The sequence below is a fragment of the Trachypithecus francoisi genome, unplaced genomic scaffold (genome assembly GCF_009764315.1).
Source record: "Trachypithecus francoisi isolate TF-2019V2 unplaced genomic scaffold, Tfra_2.0 Lachesis_group19, whole genome shotgun sequence".
NCBI classification, from domain to species: domain Eukaryota; kingdom Metazoa; phylum Chordata; class Mammalia; order Primates; family Cercopithecidae; genus Trachypithecus; species Trachypithecus francoisi.
In genome coordinates, this window is record NW_022681464.1 from 43,878,596 (window position 1) to 43,890,686 (window position 12,091).

At 37.6% G+C, this 12,091-nt stretch overlaps 1 protein-coding gene across 14 annotated transcripts in view; it reads left to right on the forward strand.

Annotated features, from left to right (window-relative positions):
- Window positions 1-12,091, forward strand: part of ANKRD12 (ankyrin repeat domain 12) — a 134,041-nt gene that overhangs the window by 6,344 nt on the left and 115,606 nt on the right. The window lies entirely within an intron of this gene.

Sequence of the window (12,091 nt, forward strand, 5' to 3'; positions counted from 1 at the left end):
ATAGTCTCTTATTGTAACAATAGCAAAGAGTTATAATAGACCTCTATAGCTTCTCAGATTTCAGATTGTTCCTCCTACATAGGAGTTTTGTTGGCATGCTGACTTCTAATAGAGAACAAAAACCATTTGTGGCTCTCTCTTCTGCCTAGAAATAGCTATATTGACTCTCAAGATAAAAGAAAAATAGTACCTTAAAAATTATAGTGCTTTGTAGTTCACACAGTGCTTTTTACATCTGATTCTCTTTTGAGCCTCACAGCTCAGTAAAGCAAAACGAGGATTGTGAGGTAATCTGATGATACTGAGCCATGGATTGAATCCACGTTAAAATTATCTGGAGTAATGTTAGATTCCTTTGAAATTCACTCATGAAAGAGAAGCTTTAGCAAACCTAAAGGAAGAGAAAGGAGAGACATGCACTTTTATTTTCTCTCACGAAATTCAAATTGTACACAACTTTCTATTCTGTTTACTCTTCTGAAACAGAGTAGAGGTAAACATTAAAAACATTCCTTGTACAGCTTTAATAATTAGTGGTAATGGGCCAGGCGCCTAGTGGCTCACTCCTGTAATCCCAGCACTTTGGAAGGCTGAGGCTGGCAGATCACCTGAGGTCAGGAGTTTGAGACCAGTCTGACTAACATGGTGAAACCCTGTTTACTAAAAAATACAGAAAAATTAGCTGGGTGTGGTGACGCACCCCTGTAATCCCAGCTACTTGGGAAGCTGAGGCAGGAGAATTGGTTGAACCTGGGAGGTGGAGGTTGCAGTGAGCCAAGATTGAGCCACTGCACTCCAGCCTAGGAGACAGAGCAATGCTATCTCAAAAAAGAAAAAAGTTTCGTTCTAATGGTTAATGATGATAAAGACGATTAGATAAGAAAATTAAAATTTCATAACACATTTCCTACCGTAACTTGCACAAGAATATTGTAACTAGGAATAAAGCCTTGACTTACATTCCAGTGTTCCATGTTTGTCTTGGAACCACTGAGTTAAAATAAATCCTTTCTACCAGAATTTAATTCTCACTACTTGGGAGTTACTTGGTAATCACGGAAAATAACTTTTGAGCTTCTGTATGCTGCATACTATTAGATACATTCATATATGTTACATGTAAGTGTAGATATCTTTTTTTGTTGTTGTTGTTGTTGAGACAGAGTCTCGCTCTGTCACCCAGGCTGGAGTGCAGTGGCCCGATCTCAGCTCACTGCAAGCTCCGCCTTCCGGGTTTACGCCATTCTCCTGCCTCAGCCTCCCGAGTAGCTGGGACTACAGGCGCCCGCCACCTCGCCCGGCTAGTTTTTTTTTTTTTAGTAGAGACGGGGTTTCACCGTGTTAGCCAGGATGGTCTCGATCTTCTGACCTCGTGATCCGCCCATCTCGGCCTCCCAAAGTGCTGGGATTACAGGCTTGAGCCACCGTGCCCGGCCGTAAGTGTAGATATCTTAAATATCTAGTTAAGAAAACACTTCAGAAAGTTGTTGCCAGAATATCTCTAACTGGATCTTTTTTACTCAAGAACTTAAGTTGAAATTTATAAATTATATAAATTTAAGTTTGTTACTTTGAGAAATTTTTTCTTAAGATCAGTCCAATTCACTAATATATTTATAGTTGACATGATCATCCAGTAGTGGTTATTCAGCCTTCAGAAATTATGCTTATCTTCCAGGATTTGTAAAAACATATCAGAAGTGAAGAACATTCTTTTTTTTTTTTTTTTTTTGAGGTGAAGTCTCACACTGTCGCCCAGGCTGGGGTGCAATGGCATGATCTTGGCGTACTGCAACCTCCACCTCCCGGGTTCAAGCGATTCTCCTGCCCCATCCTCCCCAGTAGCTGGGATTATGGTCACCCGCTACCATGCCTGGCTAATTTTTTGTATTTTTAGTAGAGACAGGGTTTCACTATATTGGCCAGACTGGTCTCGAACTCCTGACCTCGTGATCCACCCACCTCAGCCTCCCAAAGTGCTGGGATTACAGGCGTGAACCATTGCTCCCTGCTGAGAATTCTCTTTAAGCTGCAGTTGAGTATGACCAAACACCACCACCACCATCCCCTCTTTACTGTGTTTCTATTTGTCCTCATGTTATTGAAAGTAAGCAAGAATGGTTTACAGCAAATTGGCTTACTCATTCTTTCCCTTGTACTTTTTCATCCTTTGAGGCTCCTCCTCTTCCTTCAGGCACTAGCGCTCTTTCTTGGAAGGGCTCATTCAAAATTGATCTATACTTACATACCTATATTTGTGTTGTTAAACTTGAAAATTATATTACCACTTTCATTTTACATTAGCTAACACATGAGAAAATAATCACTTGCATTTTCTCTACTGTGACTTGACACATCATATCCTTTGGCCATTTTTCTCTTTTTTTCTTACTCAAAACTTCTAGGAGTAGCAATCAATAATTTAAATAATATTTTAACATTTTTATTAGGGTTTTACAGCATGAAATTATTGTATGCTATTGTTTAAAGACTATAATAAAAAGGTTATTAATTCTCCAACCTCCTTTTGCATAATCTTTATATATTAGTGATTATTAATCTTCTATATGTTACAAATACTATTTTATAGCACCATTGCCACTTCAGAAACCCCAGAAGAAACAGGCTCTCTCCAGAGTACTACTGCCTTATTGGGGTGATTACTCTTTATGCTCTTTTATTATTCCATTCACACTCCTAGTCTAAGAATTTCCCCTCCCTATAGCTTTTGTATACTCAGACGTTAGGGTGGGAGTAGCAGAAAACAGAATCTTTTGAGCATAGGGGAAACATGTAGTCTCACACTTGAGTCATATTCATTAGGAAGTGCTAATAGACTGGCAGAGGTATAATTACAACTACTCCATAGTTGATCATAGGCAGCTGAGGTTCAAGTTAAATCATTTAAAGTTACACCTATCTAGTAAAAGTGATGGTGACTGTATTGCTTCCTTTCAGTACTGCACCTTCAAAGATGATGATATTAAAAGAAAAGATAAAATGATAAATTTAGACGCTTTAGGGGAAAAATATGTAATTTGTATTATGATTATGGATTTTTACAAGGAGTAAAAAGTGAAAAGTCATGAAGTATTCAGTCTGAAAATGTAATGGGTTCTTGAATTTGAAAGTCTTTGGAATTTTTATCTTCTCATTTCTGAATTTTCCAGTATTACCACAATGAACAAGTACTGTAGATATAATGAAGTTTTTATTAGTTTTATTTTTAGATATGGGTTCTTGCTCTGTTGCCCAGGCTGGAGTACAGTGGTGCCATCGTAGCTCACTGCAGCCTCAAACTCCTGGTCTCAAGGAATCCTCCTGTCCCAGCCTCTCTTGTAGCTAGGATTACAGGCGTATGCCACCATGCCAGACTCTGGATGTAGTGAAGTTTTAAACACATAATTAACAGTTTTTAAAGGAATGTCTCTAGGTACAGCACTACATTTAGCATTGTTGAGGCAGGGATTTGGGAAGCTACAAGTGAAGGCAATATTATAGTATGTGTCTTTTTAAGAATTCACACTCAGGAAACAAAATACAGACATAATCACATAGGAGAATAGTATTATTCCTTAATCATCCAAATTGCTTTCTAGTTGATGTGGAAAGGAACATGGTAAGCCATGTAAAGAAACAAATCATTCTGTTTTGTTCTCTATTCCACCACGTTGTAAATGGTTAGCATATATTTATTGAATGAATGAGAAATCACCTCAGTGACAGTGGCAAGAGAATGGTCTGACTGGCATAAGAGGATGAACTGGGACTAAAAGTGGGTAGCAGTTGAGAACAGCCACAATTACTAGGATGAGGGGCTTAATAAAAATTAATTTCCAAGGTGGGAAATGATATAATATGCGTTTTCTTAGAAAGTAATTCTAGAAGTATAGAATTTAAATAGGAAGTAACTATTTAGAAAGGTTCTTAAGGTTTTAGGCTCCAGTTGTAAGCACATATCTGAAGAAGGCATTCTCTGTTTATGGGCAACTTAAAATCTAGCAAGAAGAGGTAATTACCTAAAATCAAGATGCATAATTAGGAAGAGGTTGTGTGTTTTGAAGTTGTAGATTTTTTGGTAAATGTGAGTTCGGGGGAAAGGACCTGTGTGTTTTAGGTACTGAAATAGGTCTCTTCAGAGAGGCCGAGAATCACTGACTTGGAAATGTAGGTTCAGTTTTTGCTGTAGAACTCTTAGATTCTTAGCGAGTCCTTAATTTCTTTTTTAGGCGTTACTTTTTATAATTCCTTTAGTAAACCTGCTTAACATTTGCACCATCAGTGACATTTGCCTTTTTCTCCCCCGATTCAAAAACATTTGTGTGGTTATATGTCAGAAAGTGTTCTTTTTTAAGAATAAAACCAAGCCTGGCACAGTGGCACATGCCTGTAATCCCAGCTACTGCAGAAGGTTGAGGTGGGAGGAGCATGAGTTTGAGCCCAGCCTGGGCCAAAATAGTGAGACTCCATCCACAAAAGGAGGAGTTTTGGCTGGGCACAGTGGCACACACCTGTAATCCCATCACTGTGGGAGGCAGAGGTGAGAGGATTGCTTGAGGCCAGGATTTTGAAAGTAGCCGGGCCAACATAATGAGCTTCCATCTCCGTAAAACTAAAAAAAAAGTAAAAACCAACCAAATACACGCTTATTCTTTTGCATTGTTGTTGGAGTTTTCAGAGTATCAGCCTTTTCATACTACTTTCTTTCAGCATTAGGATACAGTGAAATTACTCTGTTCTGGTCCCTCGTTACCATATTTCTCCTTCTCATCAACATGCTTTGTCAGGGAAAACAGTTTGTAATTCTAAATGACTTTGGTCAGAAGAGCTACCACTGACATATAATGCTACATTAAACCAGTTTAAAGTGTGTTTTCCTTTGAATGCCCTGGAATGTACGGTTGTTCTGAAATCTAGTGTATACTGTAGGAGGTAGGTTTATGTTGGAGAGTAAGCAGGATAAAGAAAAAGGTAGCAGATCAAGACTAAAATAAAGGCCAAACAATTCAGTCCTGGTATAGTCATGGAAGTGTCAATTTTAATCTGTAATTTGAGCAGCGTTGTAACCCATGATATTGTTGGATCAGGGTGGAAATGATGTTGTATGTAAGTTAGAAATACTTTGTTACTTGGATTGCTGTCTTGTAGGGATTGATTTCAGCTCTCCGCAACTGCATCAAGAATTTGGACATAGTTTTTAGGATCTCAGGCTTATAGTGCAGAGGCAGGGATTAATGTAAACTATTCTGGTTTCTTAATGACCTGTCCCAATCTCATTTATCTTGTGTACCACTGCTAAAACTGTATCCATTATTTAAATAATTAAAAAATCCTTTCATTTAAGACTAAAGTATGTGCCTGTCATTTTTATAGAAAGCAGTAAAAGTGAGACAGGGCACTTTTGGGGATTAAGCTGTGAGTGATACTTAAGAGTAGCACCAGCCTTATTTATAATTGTTATGATATGTTGCAGAGATTGGCTGCAGTAGCCTATCTTCTGGAGGGGGCACAGAGGGGGCAAAAATAAAATACAAAAAAAATTTATTTAGAATATTTTAGGCCGGGCGCGGTGGCTCAAGCCTGTAATCCCAGCACTTTGGGAGGCCGAGACGGGCGGATCACGAGGTCAGGAGATCGAGACCATCCTGGCTAACACGGTGAAACCCCGTCTCTACTAAAAATACAAAAACTAGCCGGGCGAGGTGGCGGGCGCCTGTAGTTTACGCCAGGAGAATGGCGTAAACCTGGGAGACGGAGCTTGCAGTGAGCTGAGATCCAGCCACTGCACTCCAGTCCGGGCGACAGAGCGAGACTCCGCCTCAAAAAAAAAAAAAGAATATTTTAGATAATTTAAAAGGTACAAAAAATAGCATGATGATCTTTCCCTTTTCTCTAGACCTATTTAAATCCTTTTGTTTCTTCATGGTTCATCTCAACTGTGACTTATTCAATGAAGCCTGACCGCTTCCATCTTAACTCTGTTGCAGATTATATATAGTATTGAGAGCAGTGTGACTAGAGGAGTTGAAAGTAAGATTTATATATGAGGTAGGAATGTACCTAGAAATCTTGTGAAAGCTAAACTTCAACACTCCACTATATGCAGAACAAAACTGATATAGATTTGAGAGGAAAGAAACAAAATAATTATTTTAGGAAGATCAGTTGTGTGGCGCAATAGGTCTAAAAGGAAGTGGTGAATTGCCAACTCATTTTGATAGACTTTTTCCTCGTACTTATTCTGTGGAATTTTACTTGGCCTTCAAACAGTTTACCGTTTTGCTAGAAGAGAAAGGAGATGGCAGAATTCTTAATTGTGGGTGTTTCTAGTTTTCAGAATTTTAGAATCCTTTTAGAACCTGTAAGCTTTTTCCGTATTGACAGTGAAGTGAATACAGTGGCTGTTAGGTTTCTACTTTTCAGCATTGGTAGTCTTTTCTGCTCCCTGTGCCAGAAATGCAAGTAAAGCTGCCTGACCATTTTCTCTGAGCTGTTGCAGCCCTCTACTGGTTTATGGAAGTTGCAGCAATTTAGAACCTGTTAGGGCCAGAAGGTCAGTAAACTCAGCAACTCATTTTAAAAATCTCAGACCTTTAGAAGTCATCTGTGCCAACCGTCTCAATTGCAGATGAATATTTTATATACCTACCTTAATAATTCCGGAGGGGGGAGAATACACACACACACACACACACACGTATGTATATGTATGTATGTATAAGATACCGTAGGCAAATAGATAATTGTAAATATAACTACCCATATTTATTTACAAACTCTAAATGCATTGTTAGAATGTGATCCCTTATAATCAGGTGTTTCACATAGTCAAAAACATCTCTTTAATGTCTTGTAAATATTTGATGAGATAACAAGAATTTTATTTTTTAAAAATTTGAGGTATTATTACTATTAGAAGATAAATACAACAGATAAATGCTAATTGCTTATTTAAATTATTTCCAAAACAATTTTACTTCTTATTTATTGCTGGAGCCAGAAACTTAGGTTTCATTCTAGCCTTCCTGTTCTTGTTTACTCTTCCACCCCTGCCCTCTGTGACCCTCCTCCCACCCCAATCTGGTCATTGTGCTTTAAGTGGTCTCCTTGTGTCTTAACTAATTCCTCTTAAGTCCATCTTTCAGAGTTTCACCAAGGGCATCTTTCTGAACACACTACTCGAATTGTCACTACTTTTTTGGAAGCCTTTTTTGTTACCATAAAGAACATACTACACAATGACAAGGGGCTTCGTGATGAGATCCCTTCCTGCTTTCTTCAGCCTCATTTTCTATCCCACTCTGCTTCAGTTTTTTGCTGTTCCTTCATTGTGGTCTGCTTCTGTGTGTGCATGTGTGTACACCTGTGCATATGCTTATCCTCCTCCCACACCAGCCCCATCTATATCTACCTGCCTCAGTCATTCTCAAGACTCTATTTTAATAGTGTTCCCTCTTCTTGAAATTCCCCACCCCTGCCTCCATACACATGCACCCAAATTGGGTGCTTGCTTACGTAGCATTTATTATTCTGCATAGTAATTAAATTGTCTTTTTCCTGTTAAAAGCTGTCAGTTCTCTTCAGGCTAGGATTGTGTGTTGTTGTTAATCTTAGTTCCATTATGTGACATGTTAAGTGTTTAGTAAATGCTAAGTGATAGAATAATTGCATGAGCAAACTAGGATATGATAGCTAAAGGAAATACCCACACTTAAATAAGTTAACATCACAGACTTAATTCATTTTTATTGAAGTTTTAAGAAGAATTAGTTCATTTAGACTAGCTAGTGTTTATTGAACATACTTTTCATGATGTCTGTATTAAGGAAAGTGATGGTTGGGGGAGATAAAGAATGGTAGAATTTTAGAATTGGAATGGACATCGTTTTAAAATAGGAAACTGAAAGCCAAAGAGTTTACTAGAAATTTCAAGTTACAATTAGAACCCAAGTCTTGTAGTGCTTATTTTCTACTTTACTAATTTCCTTCCAATGTATTTTACCTAGATTTGGCTAGGATTAGTAGATATTGGTTGTTTATTATTTCAGGTAATTGGACTATCTATATAGAACTCTATCCTATAGGTTTACTTTTGTGGAATTTTGAAAGTAATAATAGACATAGCTAAAGCAAATTGGCTATTTGTAATGATTTATTTATTTATTTTTATTGTTATATTTTTGAGAAGGAGTCTCACTCTGTCACTCAGGCTGGAGTGTAGTGGTGCAGTCTGGGCTCACTGCAACCTGCGCCTCCTGGGTTCAAGCGATTCTTCTGCTTCAGCCTGCTGAGTAGCTGGGACTACAGGCATGCGCCCACCACGCCCGGCTAATTTTTGTGTTTTTGATGGAGACGGGGTTTCACCATGTTGGCCAGGCTGATCTTGAACTCCTGACCTCAGGTGATCTGCCCGCCTTGGCCTCCCAAAGTGCTGGGAATACAGGAGTGAACCATCGTGCCTGGCCTGTAATGTATTTATTTTGTATAGTCTTCTGAATTCTCTCATGCTCAGATTCCTGAAAGGTATAATATTTAGCAGCACTAATAAAAAATGAAGCCTATATTTAATGGATTGAGCTTGTGTCCTAAATCTTTTGCTTCTTTCCCTATTGTGGTTTTAGAGTTAGAAAATATGTACGTACCTTTAATCTCTTTTCATCTACCACTGTCTGAAGCGCTCTGTTACCTGCCGTCTCATGTATTGTTTCCTCTTGAGTTCTGCCCAGAGTGCTCTAGGACTCCAGAGGAAATCAAGTAGAAATGGACCTATGTTATTATTTTAAAATAATTTTTGTTTGCTGGTAAAAGCAATACATGTCCATTCTAAAGTTAAAACTTTGGAGAACTTTATAAAATAGACCATAAAAATTCCTTAAGAACTTTTAAGAACATTGTTTTAAGGACACCATTGAAGACAGTTTATTGTAAAAGATTGTAGATGCCTGTACTTTTTTCTTCATCTTTTGCATGCTGTTGGTGGTTAAATTTTGTGATTGTGTGATTTTTTATTTATTTTTATTTATTATTATTATTATTTGAGATGGAGTCTCGCTCTGTTGCCCAGGCTGAAGTGCAGTGGTGCAATTTTGGCTCACTGCAAGCTCCGCCTCCCGGGTTCACACTGTTCTCCTGCCTCAGCCTCCCGAGACTACAGGCACCTACCACCACACCCAGCTAATTTTTTGCATTTTCGGTAGAGATGGGGTTTCACCATGTTAGCCAGAATGGTCTTGATTTCCTCACCTCATGATCCGCCCGCCTTGTCCTCCCAAAGTGCTGGGATTACAGGCGTGAGCCATTGTACCAGGCCAATTTTGTGATTAAAAAAAAAAAAAAAAAAGGATACTAATTTCTTGATCTGGAATGCAGCCGTTAGCTTTTTGTGGGAAAATGTTATGGAATAACTGCCAGAAAACATTGTGGTGAAAATTAACCATTACTTTAGGAAAGTATGGTAAAGAGAGCATGTTCCCTTTTTATAGACTGAATTCTCACTTGAATGGCTTCAACAGTTAAGGCAGGGAGCGAAGTCCAGTTAATATCTCAGAAGCACGGCTATTTATTTTGAGGCCTTTTCCAGTATTTTTTTCAAAACCATTTTAAAAATGTGAGGGAATTAAGCTATTTGCTTGGTTTAAGTAGGAATTAGTGTTTATGTCTAATGGTTTATTTTTTGCTTGTGAAGAAAACAGCGGTAAGTACATGTAATAATTTAAGGTATCATTTTGCATTCATAGAAAAAATACTAGAATTTGGAGTGAAATCATTCTAAACCTCTTATGCAAGAATCAGAATTTTGGAATGAGAGGATCTTAAATGTCATCTAATCTAATTTTACTTTCAAGAAGAAACAGAAATAATGAGAACTGATAAAGGTCAACCAAAAAGTCTTTGGTAGATCTCAGAATAGAATCTTGGACCTCAAGCTCCCAGATCAAACTACATGACAAGTGATGGTCACTTTCCTAACTGAATGACCCTTAAGGGCCATTCAAAATTGTTTACTGTGATTTGGTCCTTTACTAGTTGTCTTTTTTTCTCGAGTCAATTTCGAAGAAAGCATTTTTGCCCTGAAAGCGGCTGCAGCTCAGTGGAAGCTGGAACTGAAATAAACTTAGGAACTTGCATTCCATGCTCAGAGTTCTCTCTCTACTTTCTCCAGGTAGAATACAAATTGGGTGGTAAGTCTGAATATTTTATATGCACTGAGGTCTATGCTAAGGTATAATTTTAGTTACTTCTCATAGCCTTTTTATTGAACTTTATCATTCATAATATAGATGATGAAATTATTTAGGCCAGGTGCATTGGTTCATGCCTGTCATCCCAGCACTTTTGAGAGGCCGAAGCAGGAGGATTGCTTGAGGCCAGGAGTTTGTGGGTAGCCTAGGCAACAAAGCAAGACCTGGTCTCAATACTTAAAAAACAAAAAGAAAAAAATAATTTGAACTTGCTCTCAGTTGTATTTCATCTAAAGTAATGTTTTAGGGACTTCTGGACAAAACGGTAGACTGGAGATGCCCCCTTCTTTTTCAAACATGGAAATGCTAGATAAAAATAAAACATTTAAAGAAAGGGGAATCTGCAGGTGCCTGAAATGAAAAAGAACTCAGTCATAACAGAGAACATAAGTTGAAGCTTTGTCCTATAGGGAAAATAAAAGGATAACTTTAGTGTGTGAGCTTTAATGTAGTGGTGGAATCCATCGGCCCAGGAATGGCAGGAAGCCGAGACTGGGCTCTTTAAGTAAAAGTCCAGACCAGGAGGACTCTTAGTTATTCATAAATAGGGCCTTAAAAAACAGAAAGGCCATTTACCAGCCTCGGTTTGTATTTCCAGATATAACTTCTTCCCATCTTTTTATTTTCACCATTTTTGGTCTTCTTTTGTGGTCTGCTTTTTTTTTTTTTTTTTTTTAAAGTATATTGCTGGATTCTGTTTATCCACTCTTACAGAGTCTTGATTAGTGAATTTCATTTATTTTAGTAACATATATATTGGAAATTATTTACATTCTATTTACCACACTTAAAAACATTTTTTTTCTGCCTTCTGGCACATAGATTGAATGTTCATTTGTTTTCAAAGGTATCCATTTGATTTATTGAGACCTATATTTCTATTCATTTTCTACAGTTTTTAAATTTTAATATGTACTTTCCCTCTAAGCCAGATAAGTCCTTTAAGTGCTTTCTCACTTTCCTGTGGCCTTTTTCCCTCTCCTCGACCCCTACCCTTTCCCAGAAGCCATGTTGATTGATAGGGGTATTCTTTTACATATTTGTCCTTTTTCTTTTTGTATGAAATAGACTTATTAGATTATAAACTCACTCTTACTCCCGTATATTACATAATATCCTTATATATTTCTTTTTAAAAAAATTTTTTTGTAGAGACAGGTCTCAAATGTTGCCCAGGCTGGTCTCCAACTCCTGACCTCAAGCAGTCCTCCTACCTCAGCCTTCCGGAGTGTTGGAATTACAGGCGTTAACCACTGTACCCAGCCCATAGACTTGTTTCTATTATTTGAGTACCTACTCAAAATATTTTCAAACAGGGTATTTGTATGTCCTTCTAAAGCCTTTTGATGTCTGAAAATATTTTTAGTTAAGCCTCACGTATAGCTATAGCTTACTATCACCAGTAGCTTAGTTCAAGTAATGATTTTGGTTTTAAATACTTTCCCTTGAACATTTTGAGAACATCACTACATTGTTTTCTTATCTCTGATATTACTTTGGGGAAGTTCTGATGTCAATTTGATTTCTTTTCCTCTCTAGAACATTTTGAAATCTTTTGTCTTTTTCAGTTGCATTGTAATGTGTCTGTGTATAGTTCATTTTCCTGGTTTGGCCCTTGGATTCATGTTTACTCACTCATTTATCAAATATTGAATTTGTTGGGAGCCTACTGTGTGTCCCAGGATGTATTCCAGGCAATTTAATCTCAGTTCTTTTACCTCTTCCCATTTGGGGGAAATGACTGGTCATTTTTTCAAATATTTTTGTTTTCTCCATGTTCTTCTCTTTATGGAAAAATTATTGGTCATTTTTTCCAATATTTTGTTTTCTTCATTTTCTTCTCTTTATGG